Raw genomic sequence first — 12,773 nt, 5'->3', positions numbered from 1 at the left:
GCTTCCTGGCTCCCCCTACAGGCTGCTGAGAATAGCTGAGCGAGAGTTAGGGAAGCTGCGCCGCCAGGATGGAACCATGTGCTTGGGGCCCTCACAGAGTCACATGGCACTAGGAACTCAGACGTACAAACGTCCTGCTGCACCACTAACCTTGTCTGGATTCCACCAAATCTCAGACTGATCCGATCACTTGCTTCCTTTTCTCATTCCCTCCCACCCCAGTAACTCACACCTCTAATTTTTGTTAATATTAAGAATACCAACAATAAAGTAGCCTTTGTTGAGCATGTACTAGGTGCTAGATACTGCTCTAGGCACTTTACATTCATTATTTCATTTAATCTTCACAACAGCCTACTTACATAGGCACTGCTGTTATCTTCATTTACATATGAGGAAGCTGAGTTTTAGGGTGGTTAGGTTGCCTAAAGTCACACAGCTAGTAACCAATGAGGCCAAGAGAGAAATGCAGGCAGTCTGGCTCTAGAGCTTTCCACACTCCAGTCAAGCCCTGGGAAGATGAATGGGTGGAAGATAGTCCTGCCTTCTAGGAAATTGTAGTCTTCATGAGGAATATACAGACGAGGCACATATGTTGGCTACTGGGAGAACTCGTGGACTGGAGACTTGGGTTCAGGTAATAGTTCTACCACTGCACATGCTTTGTGCCCTTGAGAGAGTCCTTTCTCTCTCTGAGTCTTGGTTTTCCCCTGAATAACACGAGGGGATGCCCAGGGCTGTATGAGATCGGTGGGCATTGTTAGCATTACTCAGAGGTGGGCTGGGGTGGATGCATGAAAGCTCTCTGGAAGAAGGAGAATTTGAGCTGTTTCCTAAAGAAGTAGCAGAATTTGAGTGGGTGGGTGGGTGGGAAGGGCATTTCAGGTAATAGGATTGCAGGTGAAAAGTTTCAGGGATGAGGAGGAGCTTTGTATGGTTGCAAAGCCACGAGTGTGACAGTTTGGCTGTACTGGTGGTGAGAATTTGTGGGGAAGAGTAGAGGGATTTGAGACAAGGGACAAAACTGTCAGGCATTTGGGAGGCTTATTCATTATATTCCAAGCACTATGCTGGGGACTAGGTAGGAGCCTGAGGTGGATCAGACATGGTGCTGCCCTTGAGATGCTCACAGTTGAATTAGGGAGGCAGATATTTTAGAGAAAGAATTGTAACCCAGTATAGTAAGGATGATATGCAAGGGAGGAGAGGTCTCCCTCCGTAGAGAGAGGGACTGATCAACTCTGCCAGCGTCCCTCAGAGATGATTTTGCACATAGCCAACTGAGTTGGGGGCATTCATTCATTCATTTATTTAGCAAACATCTACTGAGGATCTGTTATGTTCCAGACACTGTACTAGGCATCAGAGATATAGACATGAGTAAAAAACATGTCTTGGGCTGCGGGAGTTTAGTCGAAGTCTTAAGAAATGAGTAAGAATTGGCTAGACAGATGGGAGAGAAGGTGGTGTGTGAAGGATGTCCCAGGCAGAGGGAATGTCATGTGTAAAGTCCCAGGAGCAAAGCCAAGAATGGCATGCTCAGAAGCCTGCAAAGTAGTTCATTGTGACTACGTGTGAAATGGGAGCACTACCAAAAATGAGACTGACGATTTGGCAGGAGCCAAATCATGAAGGGCCCTGGGTGCCATGCTAAGTAGTTTGGACTTTATCCCAAGGGTACTAAGAGCCATGGGAGAGGTTGAAAGGTTTTCAGCAGGAGGTGACACAATCAGATTTGTATTTTTAGAAGATTGATTTGGCTGCAGGATGGAGATTGTGTTGGGTGGGGCAGGGGGTGGGTCCGAGGGACTCGAGGCAGGGAAACTGGTTAGGAGACTGGTTAGTAGTCCAGGTAAGAGTTATTGAGGGCTGAACAAGGCCAGCAGCAGCAGGGGAGGAGAGAAGAAATGCACATGGGAGGGAAATAACAGGGGTAGAACTGAAAGAACCTAGGACGGGCCTAGATGTAAGGAATCAAGTAGAGACAGGACCTGAAGAAGGAGGATGAAACTAAAGGGTTCAAATTAGTGACATGGGCACGACTGCCCCTGTGCACCTAGGAACCGTCTTTCCAGAGCCATTCTTTGTTTAGTCCTTGGAGGGTTCAGTGTTCTGTTTAACAAAGAAGGCTAATCGCCTACAGATACCTAGTTCACAGCTGATTGGCAGGACCACAGTGATTGACACCCTTGAGTGCCAATGAAAGAGCAGCCTGCCAGGCCTAGGCTATCAGCGCTGAGCACCTCTGGAGCTTTCTGTGAGAAGTCACTCAGGCAAGACTCCCTCCCTTCTCCCCAGCACAGACAGGGTGAAAAAGTGTCTCACAAAGGTCCATTTATCACAGGAACACAATATAACGATAACTTACCCACGCAGTACCCGCTGCACACAAAGGAGAAGTGGTAGCACACCAGGGGTCAGAGGAAGTTCTCTTTCTCCCGCTCTAGATGACACAAGAAATTGGGATGAGGGAAGGGAAAGCACTGGCCTGTAATTGGGCCCCAGGAACAGAATAGCCAGGTGGGGAGGGGTCTGCTGCTTCGCAGAGCTGGTGGGCCCTGGCCAGCCTTCTTCCCAGCCCTTCCTCTCTACCTGCTCCCAGATCAGCAGGGGCTAAAGCCAGAGGGTAAAGGTGGGTCACTTCTGAGGGGACCCAGACTGCCCAAGAAGAGTGAGAGAGTGCTCTCAAACCAGGCAGCGGGGAAGACAAGTTGGAGTAGAGGGAGGGAAAGGGTTTTTCCACAGTGAAATTCCGACAGTTAGGCAGAAGTAAAAGTGGGATCCATTTAAAGAGACCAATGTGGTGACACAGGGAGCTTTCTGTTAAGCTCAGATCTTAAAAGGTCATGGGCAAAAGATGGAAATGAGAGCCCGTAATTAAGGGTGAATTTACATACCCGTAAGAAGAGTGTCAGGATGGCTAAAGCACAGCTTGAGCTGAAGCTTGTCAGGTTTTGCCTGATCCCACCCTCTGTCCCTTTCCTCCCTCCATAGTTGGAGTAATTTTCCTCCCACCTGCAGGCTATACCTGTCCTAAGGCGGGAAGGATTGAAGTCACCCCACCCTGCACACTAGAACTCAGGATCTAGTAGTCCCTTTGCCACAGGTCTGAGTCTGATCTCAAGTTTCCACTGAGGCTGTCTCATTGTTCAGTCCTGATCCCTGGCCTTGTCTCATGTTCTGTGTCTGAGTCCCCCAGTCAGAGACCCGGCCTGACCACCAGTCACCTGTCAAGGCCTAGGCCCAGTCATGCTCTTTTAGTACACCATCTAGGGAGAGAGTCCTGACCCCAAGCCCCGACCCAGTTGCTGAGGCCTGATGTCTTACTGATGGACTCCTCTGATCCTGCTGCCCACTTGTATTTATAAATGTTTAGATGCCTCTAGTCATGTTTGCCCTCCATTTGGATCCCCAGTTTTCCTATATTATAACCCTATGTCAGTTAGGTGTGCTTTGGGCTGCAAATAATAGACAACTCTACAACCACAGCTTAAATAGATAGATGTTTCTTTGTCTTATGCAACAAAAGTTCCCTGAGTACATGGTCCAGGGATGGAAGAACAGTTCAACAATGCCATCAAGACCCTGGCTTATCATCTCCACCATCCTTAGGGTCAGCTTTCATCTATTTGCTTTTAGCCTCATGTTCACAAGACGGCTGCTGCAGCTCTGGGCCTCCTGTCTGTATTATAGACAGAAAGAAGGGGAAACAGCCACAGGGCAAGATGGCTAAGGACAATGGACCTTCTAGAGAGGCTTTGCTTTTTTAGTCAGAATGGAACACTTTCCCCAGTGATATCTACCTGCATCTCTTTGACTAGAACTGTGTCATATGGACACTCTTAGCTACAGAGGAAGCTGGGAAATCCAATACTTTTAGCTGGCAAATTGCTGCTCCGAGCAAAGTTGGGATTCTGTAAGTGAGCAAGAAAGAGAGATCCTTACTAAGCAGGCAACTGGAAGCATCTGCCATGAACCCCAACCACCAGCTGGTTGCCTGGACTACATTTCCTTTATTACTAAACCCTGCAGATACTTGGCTTTGGACTGCTGGACTTGACTTCCTCACAGCAACTACAGCTGGTTTGTTCCACTAGCACAGGATAGAAGAGACCTGCCTGGCTTGGTATGTACCAGGTACTGTTCTAAGCGTTTACATATATTAAGTCACTTAATCCTCTAGGACAGCGAGATAGGAACTGTTATTGTCTCCATTTTTCCAGATGAAGACAGACAGGTTAAGTCACTTGCCTAAGGTCACACAGTTAGCAAGTGGCTGAGGTAGAATTTGAACACAGATATTCATGCTCACCTTACCTCCTCTTGGAAGAGGGTTGGCGATTCTGGGTAATTGCCTAGATTTGAACACCAGAGAGCATTTGCAGCTTGCTTGATTGTTCAGCTGTGGTGAGTAAGTTGGCACAGATGGGGCAGAGAGATATAGGGCCCCATTTTAAGACCTCTAACTCAGGGGATTCCTCTTAGATACTTTGATACCTTCTCAGTCCAAACCAAGAGAAGTAAATGTTCACATCTTAGCCCACCTTGGGCTTTCCCTCTCGCTTCCAATTTCTAGTGTGAGGAATCCAACCTCAATCCTAGGTAACTGACAGAGTGACCTCACCCTAGACTCTTCCACTCTAGGCTGAAAATGTAGAGATGGCCAGCCACCTCTGGGGTCACCACTACCCTAGGGCCTGCAGCTCTTGCAGCTGCTACCAACCCAGGCCAAGAGAGCTGGTTTTCTGGCCACCAGGCCCAGAGTCTGATAACTCCTCAAAGATACTAAGACTAAACCCACCCTGACCCACATTTGCCAAAGTCATCAGTTCACTCCCACAGTGTAAGCCTCACCTCCACCCTCCCACTGATTTTCACATTGCTATCAGAGTAGTGATAGTACTACTATCCAATCCATCCTTCCAGTTTTTCTCCACCTTCCCGAGTCTTCCACCAGAGCCCTCTTGACCAGCTGCTCCCTAATCAGCATTCTCAACTTCTTTTACCTAACAGAAACCTAGTTCTACCCAGAGGGCTCTGTTTCCCCTGCTGCCTTCTTATGTGAAGGCTGCTTGTTGTCTTGTCCAGTATTTTAGGGTCAGGAGGTAGGGTAGGTGTCTTCCTTGCTCCCCACTACTACTTCTAGACCATTTGTTTTCCTCCCTCTTGCAAAAACTACAGCTCTTTTGAGACTCACATCATATTGATATATCACTCAATCCTGTTCATTGCTGTCATGTACAGACCTCCTGGTCATATCCTTCATAGTGAGTTGAAGTCCTAACCCCCATTACCTGTGAAGGTGACCTTATTTGGAAATAGGACCTTTGTAAATGTAATAAAGTTAAGAGAAGGTCATACTGGATTAGGGTGGGTCCCTGACTGGTGTCCTTATAAGACAAGGGACATTTGGACACAGAGACAGGCACAGAGGGAAGACGGCCATGTGATGACCCAGGCAGATAGTGGAGTGATGGGTCTACAGGGCAAGTCAAAGGATGCCAAGGATTGTTGACAATCACCAGAAACTAGGAGAGGTGCATGGGATAGGTCCCCCTTAGGGCCCCTGGAAGGAATCAACTCTTCCAACACCTTGATTTAGCACTTCTGGCCTCCAGAACTGTTAGAGAATAAATTTCTGTTGTTTTAAGCAAACCATTTTGTGGTAATTTGTTAGAGCAGCCCTAGGAAATGAATACATGCTCTTTCTCAATGAAGACTTTGGTTTCTGTCTCACTGGCTTTCATTCTCACCACTGCAAGTCCTGCCATCATCCTAAGAGACTTCAGTGTCCATGTCGATGATTCAGCCATCACTTGGACCTCCTGCTTCCTAAACATCCTCATCTCTTTCACTCCACCTGAGCCACCTACCTCCATTGTCACAAACTGGATCTGCTCCACTATAAATCAGCAATCTCAGTTGAGCCTTCAATACTGTTTCATAATCCTACTAGGTACTAAATTGTTTTAGTATCTCTCACTCTCCAGAATGACAATTTCAAATCTTCTCCACTCTTTTCTTAAACCTCCAACCCTTGTGTCTCCTCTCTCTCTCTCCCATAGCAGATGACTATGAGAGATAACCTCATCATTTACTTTATCAAAAGATTGAAGCATCAGGCAGGGCCTCTACTTCCCACATTACCTCATCAACATCCTCTGTAGGACTTTCCTCCTGTAATGGTGGGGGAGGTGTCTCTTTTTCTCAGAGGGCAATTCCTTCCACTGGTGTTTGTAGCCTATCCCCTCCCTCCTTCTCACACTATTAACAATCCCTTTTCTCTCCTATGTATTCAACCTCTTTCTCTCAACTACACCCTATCAGTAGCAGGTAAAACAGTCTCTACCATCTTAAAAATAATGTCACCCTCAACTCCACACCCTCCGGCAATTATCAGTCATTCTTCTCCCCTGCCAAAATAAACTCAAAAGAGTTGTCTACATTAACTCCTCAGTCTACTCCAAACATGCTTCCTCCCCATCACTACCCTGAAAGTGCTTTCACTCAGGTCACCAATGACCTTCATGCCATTAAATTCAAAGAATTCTTTCAATCATTATCTTACTTGACATCTCAGTGGCATTTGACATTATTGACTGCTTCCTCTTTATTGAGACATTTTCTTCCGTTAGCCTCTTTGTTCTTCTCCTACCTCTCTGAGAATGCCTTATGGGTTTCCTTTGGGGGCTCATTTTTCTCTAACTGGCTTTTCAATGTTGGAGTTCCTCAAATTGCATTATCTTCTCCCCTTATACTCTTTCACTAGGAAATCTTGTCTATGATCATGTTATGTATCCCATATTTATATCTCTACTGAGATGACTGAAACACAACTCAAGTTCAATACACCGAAGACCAAACCTAGGATCTCCTCCTTGAGATCTGGTTCTTTACCAGTGTCCCCTTTTTTGCAGTGAATGGAATCTCCAACTACCCAGTTATGCAATTCAGAAACCTAGGAGTTATTCTCAGCAACCCCTCTCCCTCATATCCAATCCATCACTAAGTTCTGTTTTACCTCTTAAAAGTTTCTTAGTCCATCCACATCTTTCCAATGACAGTGCCAGCCACCACCCTTGTCTACTTTGCAGTCATCTCTCATTTTATCTATTACAGTAGACTGTTCTTCACATATCCATGCTGGCTTCTCTCCAACCCAGAGTGATGTTTTCAAAAGTTAAATCTGATTGTGTTATCATCTTGTATAACAATTCTCCAATAATTTCCTATGACTCCTAAAAGAATAAAGAACTATTTTTTTTAATTTTTATTTTATTTTATTTATTTGTTTATTTTTAATTTTTGGCTGTGTTGGGTCTTCGTTTCTGTGTGAGGGCTTTCTCTAGTTGCGGCGAGCAGGGGCCACTCTTCATCACGGTGCGCGGGCCTCTCACTATCGCGGCCTCTCTTGCTGCGGAGCACAGACTCCAGACGCGCAGGCTCAGCGGTTGTGGCTCACGGGCCCAGTTGCTCCGCGGCATGTGGGATCTTCCCAGACCAGGGCTTGAACCCGTGTCCCCTGCATTGGCAGGCGGATTCTCAACCACTGTGCCACCAGGGAAGCCCAAGAATAAAGAACTGTTAATGTGGCCTATGAGATCCTGTAAGATCTTGTCTAAACTTACATCTCTAGCCTCAGCTCACATCACTTTCTCCCTCATGCTCTATGCTCCAGCCATGGTGGCCTTCTTTTAGTTCCAAATATACCATTCATTGTTGGCCACAGGGCCTTTGCACATGCTCTTTCCACTTACTGGAACACTCTCTCTACTTCCCACCTCCATCTGTTTTGCTTGGCTAATCCTACTTAATACTCAGATCTTAGTTCTAGCATTACTTCCTCAAGGAAGGTTTTCTAGACCAGTCCATCTAGGATAGGTCAGGTTCCTTTGTTATATCTCTCAAAGAAATGTCTTCCTTTCTTCACAGTACTTATCTCAGTTGGGCTTCACCCTTATTTGTATGATTCCTTGGTTTATTACTGTCTCAACCACTACACTCCAAACTTCATCAGAGCAGGAGCCATGTCTGTTTTTTTTCTCCCTGTTTATCTAGCAGCAAGTGTAGTGCTTAACATATAGATGGTCAGTATTTGTTGAATGAATGAACGAATGAATGAATGAGTAAGCAAGTGGATGAATAGACACTTCAAGTGAGACCATCCCCTCCCCATTACAGGGATGTGGCCTTGCTCTAACAGATCTGCTAGCATGACTGTGTTTTAATACCAAACATGAACCACACAATGTAGAAACAGAGGGTCTTTCCCTTGTAGTTGCCTCCAGAGGTACTAAATTCTCCTCAGTGAAGGTATCTAAGCAGAAGTTGAATGACTTTCTTGTAGTTAAATAGCTATAAGAAGGCTAGATGACATAAAATTTTTGCCATCCAGGGTTTTATGATTCTAGGGTTTGGTACACAGAAAGGGTAGCTTGAACAAAGAGGATTCAGACACCCTCTGGGATGGAAAAAGGAAAAGACATGGAAGAAACCACTTTAGGATCCTAGCCCCATTGACACCACATTCATTTCCTTCCCTCTCCAAAGAAGTTCTCTTCTAGTCCATATTTGGGAGGACCAGCATTTTTTTCTACATTGAGGATTGCTATGGGCAGTGGATAGAGATTCTTTAACTTCCAAGGCTCTCCCAGTTCTGTCATTCGCTGGCAACCTTGCTTCCAATTTTCATCTTTCCTGCTTAAATTTAAAGCTATTTCCTCATGCTTCTCATAGTAAGGATGGAAGTACACTGTCCCAGCTATATCCAAAGAGTCCTTAATAAAGGTTATTGTTTTGGGCTGGATATAAGTCCCCACATTTCACAGTACAGAGAATTGAGGTGCCATCTGTTATACTGTATGTGGGCTATTCTTGTTATTCGGATGTTAAGGGCCTTGTAAGGTTGAGCTGTTGTTAGACTGTAGGGGTCAAAGCCATGCCTCTCAGTGTAGGGGACTGGCTCTCACCTAAACTGTGGGTTAATAAATGGTATCAATCATAATCTTGAGGATCATCTGAGAAAGAAGTATATTTGTCAGAGAGGGAACCAGGGCTGAGGAGGAGGTCTCTAGGACGTCTGGGAATCAGGTTTCTGTAATATTGGCTGGGAGGGAACCTAGCCCTCAAATACTTCCTCGCTGAAGTTGCAGGTGAGAGGTGACCACCCTGTGAACACAGGCCAGGGACAGAGAGGGAAGGGGCCAGGCCTCTGACCCTTTGGAGCCTGGATGTAGTACAGACAGTGTGTCAGTCCCAGAGAAGGGTTAGCCATGGTTGGCTCAGAGATGTTGCTGTGGAAGCTGAGCTATTTGGGTTTCTGTCATCACCCCATGCTTCCCCCAGAGTGCTTCAGGAAGCTCTTTGTGCAAATGCTTCCTGCTGCCTCTGCAGTGCCCAGGAAAAACCAAAGATTGGCTTCGTTGCCCTCACAGGCCAGAGTGTTAAAAAGAGAGTGGCACATGCCTGGAGCTGGGTATGTGGCAGTAGGGTCAAAAAGAAAGAGGCAGAGCCCTACCATGGGGCCCACTATAAGGGTCCTGGGAGTGAGAACTTCCCTCCTGCATACTCTCCTTCCCAAGGTCTTCTTTGCTCCAGTCTGAGAGACTCCATGTTCTGTTTTGCTAAAGGAGTGACAGTGGTAAGGTCAGAGTGAGACCTAGGGCCCTAAGGAGAAAGGGGAGATTTAATAGACCAGAGTTGGGAGGCAACCACAGCCTCTTCCCTATGGAGATTCTCTTTTCAGTACAATGGGTTTCCCATAATGAGGGAAGTGGTTTCTTTATTCACTGGGTAGTTTCTCATGGGTCAACAAGAGACCTATCTATAGAGACAGAAGTAGATTTTCCAGTTGGCATTGGGCAGATGGGGTCTGTCCGGCACTGCTCTTTAGATCTTCTCTGGAGCCAGCCCCCTAGGCTGGGCAAGGCCTTGGTCAAAAGGCTCCTGGTCTGGGATCTGGTGTAGATTGCTTGTGAAGACCAGAAAGCCCCTCTCTGCAGCTTCCTGCCTCATCAAGCCATAGGGAGCTGCCTAGTGAAGGTGGTGAAAGGCAGGCCCAGGGGGCAAGGAAGGGCCTCCATCCTCCACAACTCAATACCAAGTTACTGTCTGCCTCACCTTCTGCCACCAGCAGAGCTGAATATAGAAGGGAACTGAGTGGAGGTCGTAAAGCAGCAGAACTGGGCTGAGCAGTAGAGTCCAAGTTTCCCTGGATGCTGGGGTCCATCCGTGATCTGGAGCTCTGATGGAAGGAAGGCCTGGGTTTCCTAGACTTGGGCTTCTCCCTCAGTCCCTCCCACAACCTGCTCCTGTACCGCTTCTGGCTAGGGGCCCACACCCTGGCATATGCTGCACTTTGGCTCTGTAGCTGTCCTGTCCCCTGGAGGGTCTGTGATTCTCCTCCTTAGCTTTGGGGCATGGTACGGTGATCTAAAAGTTGCCTCTTTCAGCTGGCCTTGTAAGCTCTAGTCTATGGCTCCCACCTTCTTTGAGAAGCAGCACTTTGGTAGTAAAAACAGTACAGACACTGGAGTCAGGCAGGCCTGGTTTTGCCTCCCAGCCCAGTACAAGCCATCAGAGCCTATCAGTTTCCCTATCAGCAAAATGGGAAAAATAGCTACTTCATAAGGTTGTTGTGTAGATAAAATGTCATGATGGCTCTAAAGTGTCTGCTACATGGCCCTTAGTATGTATTAGTCCGCCCTGAACTGTTCCTTGTAGGACAAGGTAGGCGCTCCCTTTTCGTCTCTCATCGTGTCTTTATTCTGTTGCTTGAGACACATTCACTAGCAGGTTTTTAAGTCTGGTTCTCAGCTAACAAGAAATTCTCAGAGGGAACAATTTCTGTGTATAGCAGAGGCTTGTGGGCTGGGTGCTTGTCTTTATGCCCCTCAGGGCAAACATCCTCCGAGATCCAGAGAAAGGGAGTCTCCGTGCCCTTGCTGCTCAGGTATGAGTGGGACAAATGTGTGTGAGGGGGTGTTAGGGGGAAGTGATTCCCACCCTCAGGATAAAGAATGCAGAGGGAGAAAGCCCCACAGACCTTCTAGTGGCTATCTCAGAAAGGAGTCAGGAGATAGAGCCCAACATCTTCATTCTCAATCTCCTCAATCTGGGAACTTTGGAAGATGGAAGCTTCGCCATTTTATGTTCATTCCACTGTAACAATTCACCAAACCTAGGATGTGCAACGTGTTGCTTTTGTTACTTCTTTTCTGTTTTGCCTTGGTGGTAGTCGACAGAGCTCTCTACCTGAGGGTTATCTTTGGATTTAGTTTTGGGGGAGTGCCAGGATGACTTTATCTCACTCTTTAGCCAGCCCAAAGGAGAGTTGTGCCCCACCTAAAGGGATGAGTGCCAATGGCAGCTTTACAGAGGAAAGGAAAGGAGGCTGAATCCCTATGTCTTCAGGAAGGAAGCCAGTGGATCTCTTGGAGTTGGTATGAACTTCACACATGGTCTGGGAGCTTAGGAGGAAAAGCACGTGAGGCTTCTGCAAGGTATCCCTCAGGGAAGCTCAGTGCTTTCACAGGTTGATCTAAACTCACATCTGGGCCTGTTTATTCTATCAGCTATGTAGCCTCTTGAGTGGATGCCCTTTGAGGCTCTGATATATCAGTTATCAGTCTCTCTCTTCCTGTTCTGAAGTCTGAGCTCACCTCTAGACTCTTCCAATAAGGACCTATTTTTCAAGGAGTGCTTCTGGCTTTCAGCTCATTTGTGGGATGTGGATGGCCAATGTCTTCTGAGTTTAGTAACTAATTAAGACTCACCCTCTTCCCCAAGAAATCACTGATGATTCACCCTTTTGGTGTACCCAAGGGGAGGGTGAAACTCTTCTCAGAGTCCCTAAATTGCCTTCTTATAATATCTGGGTACCTTAAATTTATGGACCATAAAAGTAAAAAGATGGCTTTTCCAAGCCAGAGAAACCAACGTGGTAGACATGGAGAAAAGCCATTGCTACAGTGATCTGGGGGTGAAGTTGAGCCAGCTGTTCTGAGCAAGAGTTCTTCTAGGCTGGCAAAGCTCAGCCTAGAGTATCAAAAGTGGGAGAATGTTTCTATGTGAGAGTCAGTTAGGGAGGGAAAGATTTCTGTGCACAGACATAGTAAGGACTGAACTAAATTATATGCAAAGAACGGTCCTCCTCCTTTACTATGCTTTGAACTTCTCTATTGTGGTATTTTGGGTCCCCAAGCCTGTTCCAGTATTCTGGAGCCTTTCATCTTCTCTGATTTCTCTGGTTGCTCTTTGGACCGCCTCCACCCTCTACATTGGGTTTCATATGAATTGGGCTTCAGGGAGGTAATGCTGCCTAGGACTGAGCTGCCTCGGATTGAGCTGACCCAGCATGACTCCGTGCACAGGAGCAAACAGATTCTAACCCAGGAGTTCTGAGTCTAGGCTAAGGGTTCTGTAAATTGGCCTCTGCTGCCCACCCCCCCATGGTAACTGAGGTTACTTTTCCTCACCTGAGGTGACTTGTGAAAAAAGGCTGTCAGACCTCCAAATTACTGGCCACTTTCCCCAGCCCCTTATAGCTACCTCGACCCTCTCTGCAGTGTTGTCATGAATATAGCTCTCTCTTGGGACAGGGGAAAGACACAACTTGGTCAAGTCCTGAGACTGGTAAGGTTCAGGCCATCACTGAGAGGGGCTGCTGCCCACTTTGGCCTGTATCCAGACCCCCCCACACACATCAGGGCTCTTTTAGGGATGTGGGAAGTGAATGGAGAAAGAAGGTGTTCAAGACACTGGGAATGGGATAC

The sequence above is a fragment of the Eschrichtius robustus genome, chromosome X, assembly GCF_028021215.1.
Source record: "Eschrichtius robustus isolate mEscRob2 chromosome X, mEscRob2.pri, whole genome shotgun sequence".
Taxonomy (NCBI): Eukaryota; Metazoa; Chordata; class Mammalia; order Artiodactyla; family Eschrichtiidae; genus Eschrichtius; species Eschrichtius robustus.
The sequence above is the reverse complement of the archived record's forward strand: the minus strand, read 5'-3'. Positions refer to the sequence as shown.